Below are 17,321 nucleotides of genomic sequence, written 5' to 3' on the forward strand. Positions count from 1 at the left end.
AGCTCATAATGCTGACATGTTGACTTTGGAAAGGGACATGGAAACTCATACATAGTGGCATCTTCCATTCTCTCTTTATCTCTCTGTCCCCCCCCCCCCCTCCCCCGTTCTCTTTCATATTCGATTTTACTTCTTATTGGTATGGAGACAAATTGTGTCAGGACAACATAATTATGACAATACTGATTAGGGCTGTCGCAATAACTGCAATATTGCTATACGCTATTCACAACCAACCTCAGGGGATGGCAAGCAACTGCCACAACCGCTATGTTCACGTGTTTTTGAACTCTTTGCAATGGGAGTGCCATTTTTTTACACTATGCTTGCAAATGGGCAACAGCATGACGAGGCGCTGAGCGCTGCACGGTTTGGCGTTTTTTTTCTGGTCAGTGAGAGTTGAAAAATGTTCAATTTGGGTAAAACGCTGTGCTTCTTGCGTCACGTTTTTACCCAGCAGTCCAATCACAATGGAGGAGGGCGGGACAAATACCACACAGACCCAGATCCTACATGTAGGCTACAAGCTTTGAACAACAACAACAATGGAGGAGAAATGAATGCACATAGACCAGCGGGTCCGTCCTCTCTACATGCTTTAGCCTTCTTTCATCCAGACCAAGTACTCTACCTTGTGCCGACATTTTTACTTTTGTAGATATTCCATATCATTGCAACCAGACGCAACCAAATGTCTCAGCTGAAAAAAAATGCTGCCCTTCTGTGTTCTGCATTTAATAATAAACAAGTATTTGGATTTTTTTTTTTTTTATTCATTCATCTTTGTATTTAAAAAGCATCAATATATTACTGCAGGGGAAATTCCTTCACTATCAAATACTGATACATGACAACACTCATGGGAAGTCTAAATTACGAGATACCAAGTCAAATTTGGACTTTCTAAGTTATATAGATACTATATTATACAAGATGATTTATAGAATATTATCTAATACTTCTGACTTAGTAATTCTAATAATTTTGACATATCATAAGTATTTTTTACTTTCTCATCCCAAACATTTATTATTTTTTCTGGCTGTAAAGGGCTTTCATATATAAAAACTCTAAATAAGATTATTAATGCATTAATGTGACATGTTGACACTAGGGGTGTAAGAAAATATCGAGAATATTTCATATCGCAATATATATGTTTTGTGATACTGTATCGATTGACAAAAACACTGTTTTATTTAATAGTATAACATGCAAGCTTAACTCAGTCAATACTTTACTGTTTATTATTCATTTACAGATTCATTGCAAAGTTAATCGCACATTTTTTATTTTTTTGTTCAAAATGTCCCTTAAAGGGAGATTAGTCCAAGTATTTAATACTCTTATCAAAATGGGAGTGGACAAATATGCTGCTTAATACAAATGTATCTATATATGTATTATTGTAAATCTATTAACAACACAAAACAATGACAGATATTGTCCAGAAACCCTCACAGGTACTGCATTTAGCATAAAACAATATGCTCCAATCATAACATGGCAAACTGCAGCCCAACAGGCAACAACAAGCTGTCTGCATGTCTGTAAAGGGGAGACTCGTGGGTACCCATGGAACCCATTTACATTCACATATCTGGAGGTCAGAAGGTCAACGGGACCCCTTTGAAAAGGGCCATGACAGTTTTTCCTCGACAAAATTCAGCGTAAGTTTGAAAGCGTTATTTAACCTCCTTCACGACAAGCTAGTATGACATGACTGGTACCGATGGATTCTTTTGGTTTTCTAGTTTCATATGATACCCGTATCTTCACTCTAGCTTTAAAACATGCGTTAAAGAAATTAGTAGCGTTAAAACGGATTTGCGTCAAAGTGTTATCGCATTAACTTTGAGAGCCCTAATTTTTTTACTTAGATTTTATGCATATGGTTGTGTGTTTCTTTAAACTATGAGAGTTTTATTATTTCAATTATATATTTAAAAAAATCTAAATATATCGCTTTGATTACAGTATGGCAATATATTGAATGGTAACCCCTGTATCATGATATGTTCCGTATCGCCAGATTCTTGCCAGCACACAGCCCTAGTTGACACCAAGCGTCCCATTTTCTGAATGCATAAATAGTTTTCTACAAAGTGTAAGGAGATACTTCCTCACAAACTATGAAATTACCAGATGTATTCATGCAAAAATAAAAATGCAAAGTGAGTAGAGGAATAGAACTTTGATGAGGTTCAAAACAGTTGAGGCAGATAAGATTGCATGTTTTCCCAAAGCGGGCTCCTGTGCTCAGGGTGCTGCAACAATGATGATGAACTCTGATGAATATTCTTCAAATTCCTTCACAATAACAACTTTCTTTAACATGGAAAAACTTGAGTCCGCCCCACGGTAACTTGCCTGAATCCCAGCGGGACCAGGCTGAAAACCACTCCTTACACAATCCTGGAGGTGTGTTTGTGTGAGAACTGTGTGACTCTACATGAAATTGTGCTTGTGTGTAGGCTACAGTATGTTGTCTATTTGCTTCTGTGTTTAAAACCGACCAATGAATACATGCACACAGGTTCAATAGCAAGTAAGAGTTTCAGGACCAAAGCCAGGTCATGTTTACTTACTTATACCTGTTTGCTGCTCCCTCACCTGGAGTCTAATGGCTGTGTTTGAGGGCCTACTGCAGCACAAAAGGGCAACAATGGGCTGTTAACACCCAGTGACCATCGCATGTCAACACTGACATTTATGCAATACACAAAAACAAACATGCACATGTGCTTATAAGATAGCATTATTCAACTTCTGCATTCCAACTTTTCTTATAACTGCAGTTCTAATGAAAGGCGCTAATGGAAACACTCCCTTCTACAGAATAACAGCAGAATAACAGCAGCTATTGATATCGTGCATGACTTGAATAACTAAACAAACAACCAGTGGCTTTACTGTGAAAAGCCAACAGTCATGACTGAGGATCTGAACGCCTACTTGGCTCTTATTGAAAATATAAATCTGAAAAATGACACCTCCATCCCCAATTACAAGCTTAAACATTCTCCATTCAATTTGAGATGTTAGGTCATGAATCACCTGGTTTATCCAGACATTTATAATATTATCAACCACGATGTAACAACAACAACAAGAAGGCAATAAAAATAGCTGTACTTTGTCCTCGTGGTAGTAACACATATTTAATAAGCTTGTGAGAAGCCGGCTCAGTTTCAGCTGTAGAAGTGGTGTTAGCTTTGTTGGAGAGCACTGCTGTGGTGGCTGTTATTATTCTAATCCAACTTTGTCATTGGACCTGTTTTAAAATGAGGCTGATCCAACTTATCAGGTGATACTCATTTGTTCCATTCGGACCTGGTTTATCAAGAGGTATGTACCCAAAAAGCAAAGTTACTCAAGTTCAGGTAGATAATCATATGCTGCATTTGCATGCGATGTGTTTGTCTAATTTCTCCAAACCATTTTAATTGTAGCCTCCCAGCCAGAGTACAGAGCATGTTCACTATGACAGGGGGTTTTCAAACACTGACAACATGGCCCTCTTTTAGCCTTTATTTGCTTATATGTTCAAAGTGGCACCATAAAAAGTGTGCCGAATCAGCTAATAGCAGTTCTGTCCTGTTTGTAATGTACCCATGGATGGTACAGACAACTATCACTGCATTACTTCAATGTATTCTCCTACAACAGTTTGTATGATATCTTACAAAAAGGTTATTCTTCATTATTCGTGTGTTTTCCTACAAATGTCCAGCGTCACAGGAAACAACTTGGTTAGGTTTAGGCAACAAAACTAGTTGGCTGAGTTTAGGAAACATCATGGTTTGGGTTAAAATAAAACACCGGAAGTGGCGTAAGTTAAGTACGGAAGTTACGTGACAAATCAATGAGGACTTCTGGTTTCACACGGGTAACGACCACCGTCTCCTGGGCAAAATGATGGTGTTTGACCCCCATTCCATTCCGACCTCCTCCCTACACTGCATTCGCCGCTCTTTATACTTCCTCGTTCATAATTACTTGGATTACATACAAATAAGGGTTACTAATTTTTCATTTTTTTCCAACCGATAACCCTCGTTAACAGAAAACCCTTGTTAACCGATTAACGTTATATTAACGTTAACTGACGAAATTAGTGCGTTGCATGGAGCAGTACTGTTTTTAGTGCCTAACAAGCCGCCCAGCTGCAGTGTATGAGCAAAACAGACAACTGAGTCCCCAGTTCACTCGACAGGGAGAGTTACTGTAGCAGCCACGATGCTGCGTGTGTTGTCGTGGACACATGCAGTCACTTTCACAGTAAAATTCTCCACCGCATTCATTCAGTTTTAGCTGCAAGGTTGTCAGCTGTGGTGTCTGCCTGGCACCTGTGAGCCTGTGTCTGTCAGCCCGGGTAACAATAGCGAGTGGTCGACAGACCGTATGTGTGTTTGTGCTGCGTTCACAGCTGTAGCGTTGCTGGTGGTTTCATGCTCGCTGTTGTCAAACACATACGGCAAGCCCCTGGAAGAATGCCGGTCGCTATCCCAATTTTCGTAGTGGCCAAACGGCGGTATACTACAACTTCCGTGTCCGTCACGTGATGCCATTGGGCTTAAAAATACTTTCCACCATAGACTTACATTGGGAAAGAGACGTCTGTAAACTCAGAGGATCATTTTTTTTTAGGTGAATCAACTTCCCAGTATGAACACTCTATTAGTCCTTATTTAAATCATTAGGTCCTAAAAGTTGTAAACGCACTAATAGCTGAATCCAGAGTTAATTCCCTTCCTCCGATCATGTGAATGAGACCCAGACCGAGGCTCGAGCGAGGGCTGGGAGGCGGAGTTAGCACGCTGTGATGACAGCGTGACGTTTTGACCCCGTGAGCTTTTGTGTCTACCCTTAATTGGCTCTTACCATTGTAGGTGCGTTGGATATATGAAAATCTAAACAAAAAAAAAAACCGAAATGTATAGTGCATTGCTAATGTGTTTGGTGTGGTATTGTTCCTTTAAGCTGAAGCTCATATAGCTATATGAACCAGCTGGTGACAGATGTGCCAGTCATAATGAAGTAGAAGGAAGAACATGAGGGTAGAGGATCTTATTTACCTGAACCTGTCAATCACTATAGAGGTTGGCAAGAGAACAAGAGAACTCTTCAGAAACATTTGGCTCATTAATCCAGATACAAAGGTTACTACCTCTGTGAATTTAATTAGTCAATAAGTGGTTGTGCAAGTGGTAATATATCACAACAGATCCTGTGTTGAGCGGCAAATATATAAATATATGTTTGCTTTTTATCAACCGTTTCTGTAAAGAGAACAATCCTACAAACCTGTTTCAAACTTCAAGGGAAATCCGACAAAAACACAAAACAGCACATTTCCCAACCTGCTCCCTGAGTGACATCCTTTAAATGAGAGTGAAATTCATTTGTTTTCTCTCCCAAACCTACAGCCCATCTGGCTTTCTTTACAACATCCACATGCCCTTCTTCTCTCAGTCCTTCTACAACAATCTGTCAAGCTCAGAACAATCTAGACAGCACACAACTGGGCAATATTCAATACCAGATATGATTACCTGAACACATGTAATCGTCTGTAACTGTGGCTAAGTTGGTTGAACATATCACCAAAATCCCCCTGTTTAAAAAGCCATGTGTCCTTTAATCAGGAAGGCAAGGCCCCTAAAGTTTTGGAGTGTTATTCAGTACGTAGTTGTCATAAACTGCAACGGCTTTGACTCAATCAGCAGTGAATCATTACTTATCATCTGATCTGCTACTAGTCAAAAGCTTTGCTGGCTAACTGCATTCCTGTGGAGAGATTCAAAAAACAGAGCAGAGAACACGAAGAGGGATGAACTGGATCACAACCAAAGGAGATGTAGATCTGTTTAGACGTGAACAACGGCACACAACACTGATTTTATTCATGTGTGTCTATACTGGCTCTTGAGCACCACACTAATGTCTTGACAACACTTGAGCCCAACTTCCATCGTGTCCATCTTTTTATCACTGAAATTCTTTTGTTGGAGCCACTAAGGCATGAACACTTCCTTTCCAACTATCATTTGCTTCTCTTCCATTCTAGAGAACTTTCTGATTGTTGTACCGGAAAGCCAGGAGTCATGTTTGGGTTTCATTTACATCTCCAAGACTGACAGCTTTTAACATTAGCATTAAAGCTGCAGTAGCAGTATATTTTTGGCATCATTGAGCAAAATTCCATAATAAACCTTTCAGCATATTGTAATTCAAGTGTTCTGAGAGAAAACTAGACTTCTGCTCCTCCTCATACTCTGTTTTCAGGTTTTAGAACATCTAGCTGTGATGGGAAGACTTTTACCCAATCACAGGTCATTTCAGAGAAAGAGAGCGTTCCTATTGGCTGTTCATTCAATGGAAGCAGTTGTCAATCACTCACGAACTAGGGCAGCGCTGATCAAATATGAATCAATATTCTGTTACTGTAATGCCTCTTTTCTCTCCTCAGATGTTCTCAGAATCATCTTCTAGTGTACTGTTTAGCTGTAAATGAGAAAGGTTTGCTCCGGCTGGTGGGTGGTGCTTGGTATTTCCTCAACTGATCTCAACATGGCTGCCGGTGTCACTGTCGGAAGCCACCAGCAAACGCTACATCTGTGAACGTAGCACAAACCAAACACACAAGGTCTGTCGACATCTCGGTAAAGTTACACCGGGCAGACACACAGCGACAACCTCACAGCTTAACTAAACGGTGCAGTGGAGACTTTTACTGGAAAGTGAACTGGGGACCAGTTGTCTGTTTTGCACCATACACTCCAGTTGGCGCACCGCTGCATGCGACACAATAAATCTTTTTGTTAACGGTTATTATAACAAGGCTGTGCTGAATACTTGATTCTGATTAGTCAATCACGGTGTTCTGTGGTCTTAATTTCTTTACCACAGACCGTTGCTATGTAATAAAGACCGTTGCTATGTATAGCAGAGACCGTTGCTATGTATAGCAGACCGTTGCTATGTATAGCAGACCGTTGCTATGGCATAACAGATCGTTGCTATGTATAACAGACCGTTGCTATGTATAGCAGACCGTTGCTATGCATAGCAGACCGTTGCTATGCATAACATACCGTTGCTATGCATTAACAGACCGTTGCTATGTATACCAGACCGTTGGCTACATATAACAGACCGTTGCTAGGTATAACAGGACCGTTGCTATGTATAGCAGACCACTGCTATGTATAAACAGACCGTTTGCTATGTATAACACACCGATGCTATGTATAACAGACCGTTGCTATGTATCCCAACCGTTGCTATGTATAACAGACCGTTGCTATGTATCCCAACCGTTGCTATGTATAGCAGACCGTTGCTATGTATAACAGACCGTTGCTATGTATAACAGAACGTTGCTATGTATAGCAGACCGTTGCTATGGGCGCAGCTCTGATGTCGGACTCTGGCGGACCGATTTTGGTGTCTAAATATTGATTTCTTAAAGGGACTGTTTTGTAACTTCTTACACGTATAAATCTCCCCGGGTTGGTGTCCCTATGCGCGCTTGCATATGCGTGCTTGTGTGTATCTCCGCTGTTCAGACTCAGACTCCAACACAAACTACAGTGACGCACCAAAACCTCTTGGTTGTATCTAGTGAAGCCCGATCTGTTAAACAGTGTTGGGCGCGGTCGGAGGACGCGGGGGGAGACCGTAGCTTTGGTCTCCAGGACCCGGAGTCTCTGCTGTATTCTGCTCCTCTGCCTGCTTGCCTTCTCTCAGCTCGCTCCACCTCATGGTGTATGCTTCTTTCACAACAATGGACCGGGTCGCTGTACATGATACCTTACATAATTGGTTAACAAGGGTCGCATATTGGTTAGAAAAAAAAATCTAAATTAGCATCCCTAATTGAGACTGTTTTCATAACCAAGTTCTTCACAGTAACATTAAAGATGAATTTTCATTACACTTGCGGTAGCATTAGCTTATACAAGTATTCCCATTCTCCAAAGAAAATCATCAGCTGCGCTGTCAGCATGGTCCGTGTGGCAACTGTTGTGGAAACTGTCTGCAAAACACTCAACACATATTAGTTTAAATGCTCGCACGACCAGCACTCTCGCTCCCCGTCTCCTCCTATTGAGACATGTCTCGTGTTTGTTTGCATGTGAATGAGCAGGTGCCAACAGGTGTACATAGATATATCACTGAGCCACAGCTCAGGTCAGCCAGTCAACAGTTTCTCACAACATGTTATGCACACAAACACTTTCACTTTCAAAGACAGTATGAGCCTCCAAATCCGACAACATCTGTCTGGAGGATTCGGCTGTCGTGACTCTGAGGTTGTAGGTTTGGCCTCAGCAAACCCGCTCAACAGCCCAGCACTGAATTCTCTCAGTTCTGTCTTCAATGTTATGATGTGATAAGAAAGTTGCGCTCTTAAGTATGTAGTGAATTTTAGTTATTAATCCATCTTAATACCCTCATCACCACAGAGCTGATAAATAGATAGGTCAGATTATGATCTCATTACAGAAATTCTTGAGGACAAATGCTTTCATTTTCACGTCTCTGTGCTGCTACTGTATGTGCCCATGTTTTAATGGCATATGTTTTACCGGACCCAATGAGTTTGCATCAAAGACTTACCACTTAAGGCCAGGCACGCTGTTGCACTAAAAACTGAGTCGGCGGTGACTCATTGAGTGTAACTGAGCTAAGACATTGAATTTTTAATGATGACATTGACAATGAAACATGTCTAATGTGGCGGTTTCACAATAATCTGCCGCTTCATGGTCGATACCCGATCTACTTAATAAGGCAATATTGGCGCTAAAACTGATCCGGCGTGTCAACATGTTGCATCCCTATAATCATGATGACACCAAACAATCTAAGATGCAATGTGAGGAAGCAATTCTTGATTTGACACCACAGATGTAGATTGACAATAAAGGTAATGCTGTTTGCTGACTAAAATGCAAAAGCCTTACAGTAACGTTAGCCTTGTCACTAAAGTAAGGAGCGAGGCACCATAAATAATTGAACATCATAATTCTGCAATGTGTAGTTAAGGATTAGGCTATGTAGGTTGGGTTTGATAAAGTTCAAACAAATGAACCTTTTAAAACCTCAAACCCGCTATCCCGACCGACTTTACTGCTATAAGAAGCTCCTGGTATCATATGAACCTAGGAAACTTAAGGAATCCAACGTACCAACCACGTCATGTTAGCGTTGTCATGAAGGAGGGTAAATAACGCCCCCAAATTTAGCATAATTTTGTCGAGGAAAAACTGTCAGGTCCATTTTCAAAGGGGTCCCTTGACCTCTGACCTCCAGATATGTGAATGTAAATGGGTTCTATGGGTACCCACGAGTCTCCCCTTTACAGACATGCCCACTTTATGATAATCACATTGCAGTGTAGGCAAAAACCATGCAGTTTTTTTTAAGGCAGTATACATGTCTTATTTCTATTCTAAAATGGTGTGTTTGAATATTTCTGCATACTGGGGTCCCTAAACCGTCTTAGAATTCCATAAATTGGGTATCAGTGTAAGCTGAGGACTCTGATGGATCAATGATGCCCAAACTGTATTCATGTGTGATGATGTAGTCCTCATAGGAGACATTTCATTGACCTCAGTGTATAAAATGACCTGTGGTGACCTCTAGGATAATCACAGCCTCATGAAACTTTACAGCCACAAACTAGAGACCTAGAGCATCAGAGGATGATGGATCAGACTAGAGACCTAGAGTCATTTCACCAGGGATGGATGGATCAAACTAAAGACCTAGAGCATCAGAGGATGGATGGATCAGACTAGAGACCTAGAGCATTCAAGAGGATGGATGGATCAAACTAGAGGACCTAGAGCATTCAGAGGATGGATGGATCAACACTAGAGACCTAGGAGCATTCACAGGATGGATGGATCAGACTAGGACCTAGAGCATTCAGAGGATTGGATGGATCAGACTAGAGACCTAGAGCATTCGAGGATGGATGGATCAAACTAGAGACCTAGAGCATTCAGAGGATGGATGGATCAGACTAGAGACCTAGAGCATTCAGAGGATGATGGGATCAGACTAGAGACCTAGAGCATTCAGAGGATGGATGGATCAGCTAGAGACCTAGAGCATTCAGAGGATGGTGGATCAAACTAAAGACCTAGAGCATTCAGAGGATGGATGGATCAGACTAGAGACCTAGAGCATTCAGAGGATGGATGGATCAAACTAGAGAACCTAGAGCAATTCAGAGGATGGATGGATCAAACTAGAGACCTAGAGCATCAGAGGATGGATGGATCAGACTAGAGACCTAGAGCATTCAGAGGATGGATGGATCAAACTAAAGACCTAGAGCATTCAGAGAATGAATGGATCAGACTAGAGACCTAGAGCATTCACAGGATGGATGGATCAAACTAAAGACCTAGAGCATTCAGAGGATGGATGGATCAGACTAGAGACCTAGAGCATTCAGAGGATGGATGGATCAAACTAGAGACCTAGAGCATTCAGAGGATGGATGGATCAAACTAGAGACCTAGAGCATTCACAGGATGGATGGATCAGACTAGAGACCTAGAGCATTCAAGGATGGATGGATCAGACTAGAGACCTAGAGCATTCAGAGGATTGATGGATCAAACTAGAGACCTAGAGCATTCAGAGGATGGTAGGATCAGACTAGAGACCTAGAGCATTCAGAGGATGGATGGATCAGACTAGAGACCTAGAGCATTCAGAGGGATTGGATGGATCAAACTAAAGACTAGAGCATTCAGAGGATGGATGAGTCAGACTAGAGACCTAGAGCATTCAGAGGATGGATGGATCAAACTAGAGACCTAGAGCATTCAGAGGATGGATGGATCAAACAGAGACCTAGAGCATTCAAGAGGATGGATGGATCAGCTAGAGACCTAGAGCATTCAGAGGATGGATGGATCAAACTAAGACCTAGAGCATTCAGAGGATGGATGGATCAGACTAGAGACCTAGAGCATTCAGGAGGATGGATGGATCAGACTAGAGACCTAGAGCATTCAGAGGATGGATGGATCAGACTAGAGACCTAGACGCATTTCTAAGCAGTTTACACAACACAAGTGCCGCCATCCAATCGCCGAAAAATGCAATTCCTGCAGAAAAAGTCTGAATGTGCAGTTTTGATACCAAATCACAGCATGGCTTTTTCTCTGGTGTCTCCTAATGTGGTATTTTGGAGGGATTATTGATCATTTTAATCAATTCTCCACCGGTAAAAAATGGTTCAATTTAGCACCAAATCTGTGTAAACAAATGGTATCAACCCAAAGATTTTTTGCAACAACGAGACATAATAGCATGGGGATGGACATCATATACTTCTATCATTAGTTCTAAGCCCTTGTACACTTTCACTATTTATTTCAATTATTTAATTAATTAATTAATTAATGTTTATTTCTTATTAATCATAAGAACAATTTGACACACAGTGCTGAGCTGCATTTAAATTAATCTTTAGGGTTCCCCTCTTCCAGATGACGTACACCACTTCTATCTGACCGTATATCGTTGACGGCTGAGCCAGTGGCTTACAGCTAACGGTGCTAACAAAGCTAACCCATGCAAACAACAGCAACAGTAAGGGGGAACCGGAGGGTGGGCGCTCCACTTACACAACAACTGGCGGTATCTAGCGGTGAGGTTGCAGATTGAAACCAACTGAAGCTTCTCCCGTGGTGCCAAACGTGAAAAAGAACTATGGTGGCTAACACAAACATGTGAATGGTCCTCTCCAGAGCCAGTTGTATGTCATTCTGGAGCAGAGCCAGCGCATAGAGTGTTTGTGTATGTGGAAAGTGAGTGATGAAAGCAAGAGAGAGAGAGAGGCGGCATTGGGAGCGAGTAACGTTATCGACTCCAGCCCAAGCAGAAAAAGTTAACAGTGTTTGGTTTGTCCGTTCTGGGCTACTGTAGAAACATGGCGGTGCAACATGGCGGACTCTGTGAAGAAGACCCGCTCCCTATGGAGATATAAACGGCTCATTCTAAGGTAACAAAAATTGAAAATTCTTATGATCAGGTGATTATACACTAAAGAAAACATACTTATTTATTGTTTACACACTGGTCCTTTAAGGGTGATTTACTTGTTAATTCCTGAATTGCTATGGGACCACAGGTGCTGTGCACAAAAATGTGACTTGTTCATTTTGGCTTTCAAAACTCCACACCCTCACCTTAGGATTATCTAGAAATTGTAGGAGCAGGAATGTGCAGCCTCTGCTGAAGGGTGTGACAGGTTTTATCTAGTCTGCTAGACTGTCTGCTGAGATTAGATTATTGTGGAAGACTGCATGAGCTCTCACCTACTGGTTCAAATACTTCATTTAAAGCCATCCAGTGAAATGGATAGCTTTTCTACAGACTTTTTTAAATATTGTTGCAGTAACATGAAGACAGGACATAGCTGTAGCCTCACACCTTAGCACTCAAACAAGTAGTCCACAAACACAAACTCTGAACATGTTCTAATCCCTCGGTGTTATCAGCGAGTTTGAACAGGCTGTACTTTCCCTACTGTTCCCTCAGTGCACGAGATATTCCAAGTGCTATACTGGTCAGATTCCAGCAAGTCACAGGCCTGGCGATTGGAAAGCGCTGGGATGTAATGTCATTTTGACGAGACAGAATGAACCTTCCTCAAACTAAAGTGATATCATTCTCTTGTCACTGATAAGCTTTTTGTTTCGTTTTGTTCAATCCTGTACAAACTGACTCAGCAGGCCATGAAACTCAGTAATAGAGAACAGACTTAGAGGTTTACGATCTTTGAAGGCGTATTCTGAAAATGTACAAGCCTTCCAGTTGTCTGTCAGTCTCAGTTGTCTGTTGTGCTCATACACTGCAGGCTGGCGCACCGCTGCATGAGACGCATTCATCTTGTCAGTTAACAGTTAATAATCGGTAAACGAGGGTCGGTTACCGGTAATTTTTTAAGAAGAAAAGTCTAAATTGTCTGATTCCAGCTTCTTAAAAGTGAATATTTTCTTGTTTCCTTTACTCCTCTGAGACAGTAATGAAATATCTTTGAGTTGTGGACAAAACAGACATTTAATACGTCATCTTGGGTTTCGGAAAACACTGATTCGACATTTTTCACAATTTTCTGACATTTTATGGACCAAACAAGAAGATGAATCGAGAAAATAACCAACAAATTAATCTACAATGAAACAATCATTATTTGCGGTCCTATTTGGCATGCACTTTTTTCAGCCAAACATGTTGAAACAGACTAGGTAATATTGGTAGCGAGAGCAACAAGTAAGCGGACTGCCAAGTGTTTGAATGCTGTCTCTCTGCTCTCAGTGCAAAGCCACGCTGCCTCGGTGAAACACAGAGTTAAAAGACAAGAAGAGAAACTAGCACCACAGTAAATGACAGCAAAATGCAGTAAACTCTCTCACACTGAGCTGAAATAAAACGAGTGCACATAAATGAGGTCATAAAATACTTTCTTTCTTCGGGGGGGGTGGGGGGGGGGTTGGTGGCGGGTTGTTATCATTTCTGATGAGCTGTTGAAATACAAATTGCAGTTGTGCCTTTGGGCATAATAATGTCTCTCCAAACCTGTTGGATGTGTACGTAGACAATGCTTGCCAATACCTTAGCCATGACTGTCATTGTTATGCGTCTTTCAGCTTGTTTATAAATCAAGTTGTAAGAAGAAAAGAGCTTTTATCTAGAAAGAGATGTCAAACTGCACTTCACATTCCCAGTGTAATGGAAATGTGCTGACCTGCAGATGTTTAAGGAAGCAAAGAGCAGTTAATCACAGCAGGGCTGAAACAATGCCTGTGACTGATGAGTTTATCAGTAAACAGAGAACAGTAATTTGATGCACCAAGACACTCACAACACGACGCGACAGTATTTCAATATCATACCCGATCAAGCTGACATATAATTAACTGTGCGCTCTACATCATATGAGTCGGACGGTAATGTTTTTCCGATGTGTCACAAGTGTCGTCCACTCTGCCTTCTTTATATTAACTCAGATCCACACCAGAGGCCTGTACTATGAAGCCAGTTCATCATCCTCAGGGTATCTTCTTTATCTGGCTTCACTAACCCTAACAAACAAGATCACACTAAGCGGTCCTACGACGCTGGTTATCAACTCAGTATGTCAACCCAGGGTTTCTCTCTCTGGCTGTGAGCGTGTTCACATGAACGTGGAGGTGTTTGCAGCATCTGACCAATCACAGACATGGACAAGTCTACAGACTGCAGACAGACAGGCAGAGAGACAACATTTAACAAAGGAAGAGTAAACTATATTAGACAACTACCAAGAAGTTAAACACTTAATCAGACTAAAAGAACCACAGTTAAAGCTGCTGAATGCAGGAAGGACAGCTGGTGAAAGAAATAATTACCGATGTGAATGCGAAAATTAACAGACTTATTAATTTAACGGAACACTCAAAAGTCAGATATAGTCATCTAGATATAAATAGCTTTTAAATGTGATATGGATAAATGGATTACGCTTCATTATGCCCATTAACAAGGATGCGGCGTGTATGACTATTTCAACCTTTTTTCAGCTACGTCTCCGTCTCAGGCGGTGTGAAACAGACTCAAGATCAAGTAAAGAAAAATAATATAAAAACATAATTCAAAGCAGTAAACACCCACAGCATAAATCCAGCTGCCCTTCCTGCATCTGTCAGTTTAAACTGAGTTGTTTTTAGTCTGGATTACGACTGTAACTTCTTCATATGTGTGTAATATTATCATACGATCCCCGCACTCAGCTGTGATTGGGCAGTAGGCGTTGCTTCTATACGAGTTGATCTCTTATCTTGAACATAACCTGCTCCGGAGCAGGTTTTTCATTTCAGTATTAAATGTTATGCAATGTTTGCCCTCCTCATATCACAACAGCATCTGTCACTGTACGTTAACCTGACTGCATGTGACAATAACACCTGAGTCAGAGGCAACTCATCAACAAACTGGTTTGGACCCAGAACAACATGGAGCTCAATAGAAGAAGAAGAAATAGAAGAAAAAGAAAAAAGAACTGGAAATATCTGGGATAAATAAAGTACTGGAAATGTCTCTGTCATTATTGTGACCACTTGAGGTTAACCAGTGTATTTTTTGAACCTTTAATTTATCCAGGGAAGAGTGACTCAGCAGGGATATTTACTGCTTCACAGTCACACAGTTCCCACGTTGCCATCAAGTAGAGATGCACCGATCCGACCTTTTCAGTCCCGATAGCGATAGTGATACCTGGGCTTTGGGTATCAGCCGATACCGAGTACCGATCTGATACCAGAGTTTAATTAATCAGCTGTATGGTGACTGGGATCATTCTTTTATGTGTAAGGCAACATCAGGCTGGACTTCAACATTACTTACCTAACTTTGTAAAACAAGATGTAACAAATAAATACATAGATAACATAACATAAATTTAGAAAATTGTTATTTATTATTAAATCATAAATTGTACAGCAACAACTTGGCAAAAAAAATCTTCAAAATTACTATTCAGGTGTAAACCTTTTTAATGCAGCAACAAATTGGTCAAACTTAAACAGTAATACAAATTCCAGTATATAATGTATATAGTATATAATTATAAAATGTAATTGAATAAATCGGCCCCATTGTCACCGATATCCGGTCCAGCTACTAAAGTCAGTATCGGCCCGACATCTGATACGGTATTGTATCGGTGCATCCCTACCATTAAGGAGCTGCCACAGTGTTGCTCTGTTGGTCAACGAGACAGGATGGAAGGGGTCGGGGTCAAGTGCCTTGCCCGAGGGCACCAAAATAGAACAGCTTCAGTCTGCCTATCACATTCACTTTACACAACATCCCACAGAGTGAAGACTTAATATGTCAAATGAAATGTTTGACCTGCATAACAAGAAGCCACACAACAGCATCTCATGTTTTGCGAGACAGTTCACCAGGCACGTGCACAGATAGACAGGTGGTGCTCAAGCAATAGGATTTTACAGGGAAAACATTTCCAGAAGAATTAAAAGATGAAGGCTGTGATATGTGTAAATAATAAAATAATTATTAAACTATAGCAAGTTTTCTCTTTAAGCTTTTTGAGCGTTATCTCTAGTATTAATAATGGTCCAAAATGATGTCAAATTACATAGTTTTAATTCAAAACTCTCCAAATTTTCTTGGGGGAGGACCCTCAAACCCAGTATCTCCTAGTATCTTTTATTCACTGTAGTGTCTCTTTATCCTGCTGTATAATAAGTAGCATCCTGACTGGGACACTGCTCCTAAAACCTGAAATGACACCCCTCTACTAGGCTACAGATAACACAGGAAAAGCACAAGAACTACATATGTAGTCCAAGTATAATATAGCAATAAAACCACAGCTGATTATGACTGCTTATGGTAGAAGTACAGTAACAGTTTTTCAATTGATTTAAGAAATGTACTTTGCATGACCGGAGTGCATAAAAAGCATCAAACTAAGCCCCGATGTTGGTCATGTTTACTTGTATCACTCTGCTGGTAGGAAATCCATCATCTGTATTAAACATCTGCATGATTGCATGGGTATTGAAATACATAAATATGTAAGTAAGTAAGCAAGTAAGTAAAATATGTGCTACTGTAGGTTATGTACCTGTTTTTTATAAATAATTAGGAGAGGGTGCTCTTTTTTTTCGCTGGAGCATCTGCCACCCAAAATGTCTGTGCACGTCACTACTCCACACTGCTCCACACTGCTCCCCACCGCTCCTCACACTGCTCCTCACTGCTCCCCACCGCTCCTCACACTGCTCCACACTGCTCCCCACCGCTCCTCACACTGCTCCTCACTGCTCCCCACCGCTCCTCACACTGCTCCTCACCGCTCCTCACACTGCTCCACACTGCTCCCCACCGCTCCTCACACTGCTCCTCACTGCTCCTCACCGCTCCTCACCGCTCCTCACACTGCTCCTCACTGCTCCTCACCGCTCCTCACCGCTCCTCACACTGCTCCTCACTGCTCCTCACCGCTCCTCACCGCTCCTCACACTGCTCCCCACCGCTCCTCACACTGCTCCTCACTGCTCCCCACTGCTCCTCACACTGCTCCCCACTGCTCCTCACTGCTCCTCATTGCTCCCCACTGCTCCTCACTGCTCCTCACACTGCTCTTCACTGCTCCTCACACTGCTCCTCACTGCTCCCCACTGCTCTTCACGGCTCTTCACTGCTCCTCGCACTGCTCTTCACTGCTCCTCACGGCTCTTCATTGCTCCTCACTGCTCCTCACACTGCTCTTC

General features: G+C 41.6%; 1 protein-coding gene across 1 annotated transcript in view; it reads right to left on the reverse strand.

Annotated features, from left to right (window-relative positions):
* LOC119474992 (interaptin-like) overlaps positions 1-17,321 on the reverse strand; it is a 44,753-nt gene that overhangs the window by 26,199 nt on the left and 1,233 nt on the right. The window lies entirely within an intron of this gene.

Source organism: Sebastes umbrosus, chromosome 16, assembly GCF_015220745.1.
Source record: "Sebastes umbrosus isolate fSebUmb1 chromosome 16, fSebUmb1.pri, whole genome shotgun sequence".
In the NCBI taxonomy this organism is placed as follows: domain Eukaryota; kingdom Metazoa; phylum Chordata; class Actinopteri; order Perciformes; family Sebastidae; genus Sebastes; species Sebastes umbrosus.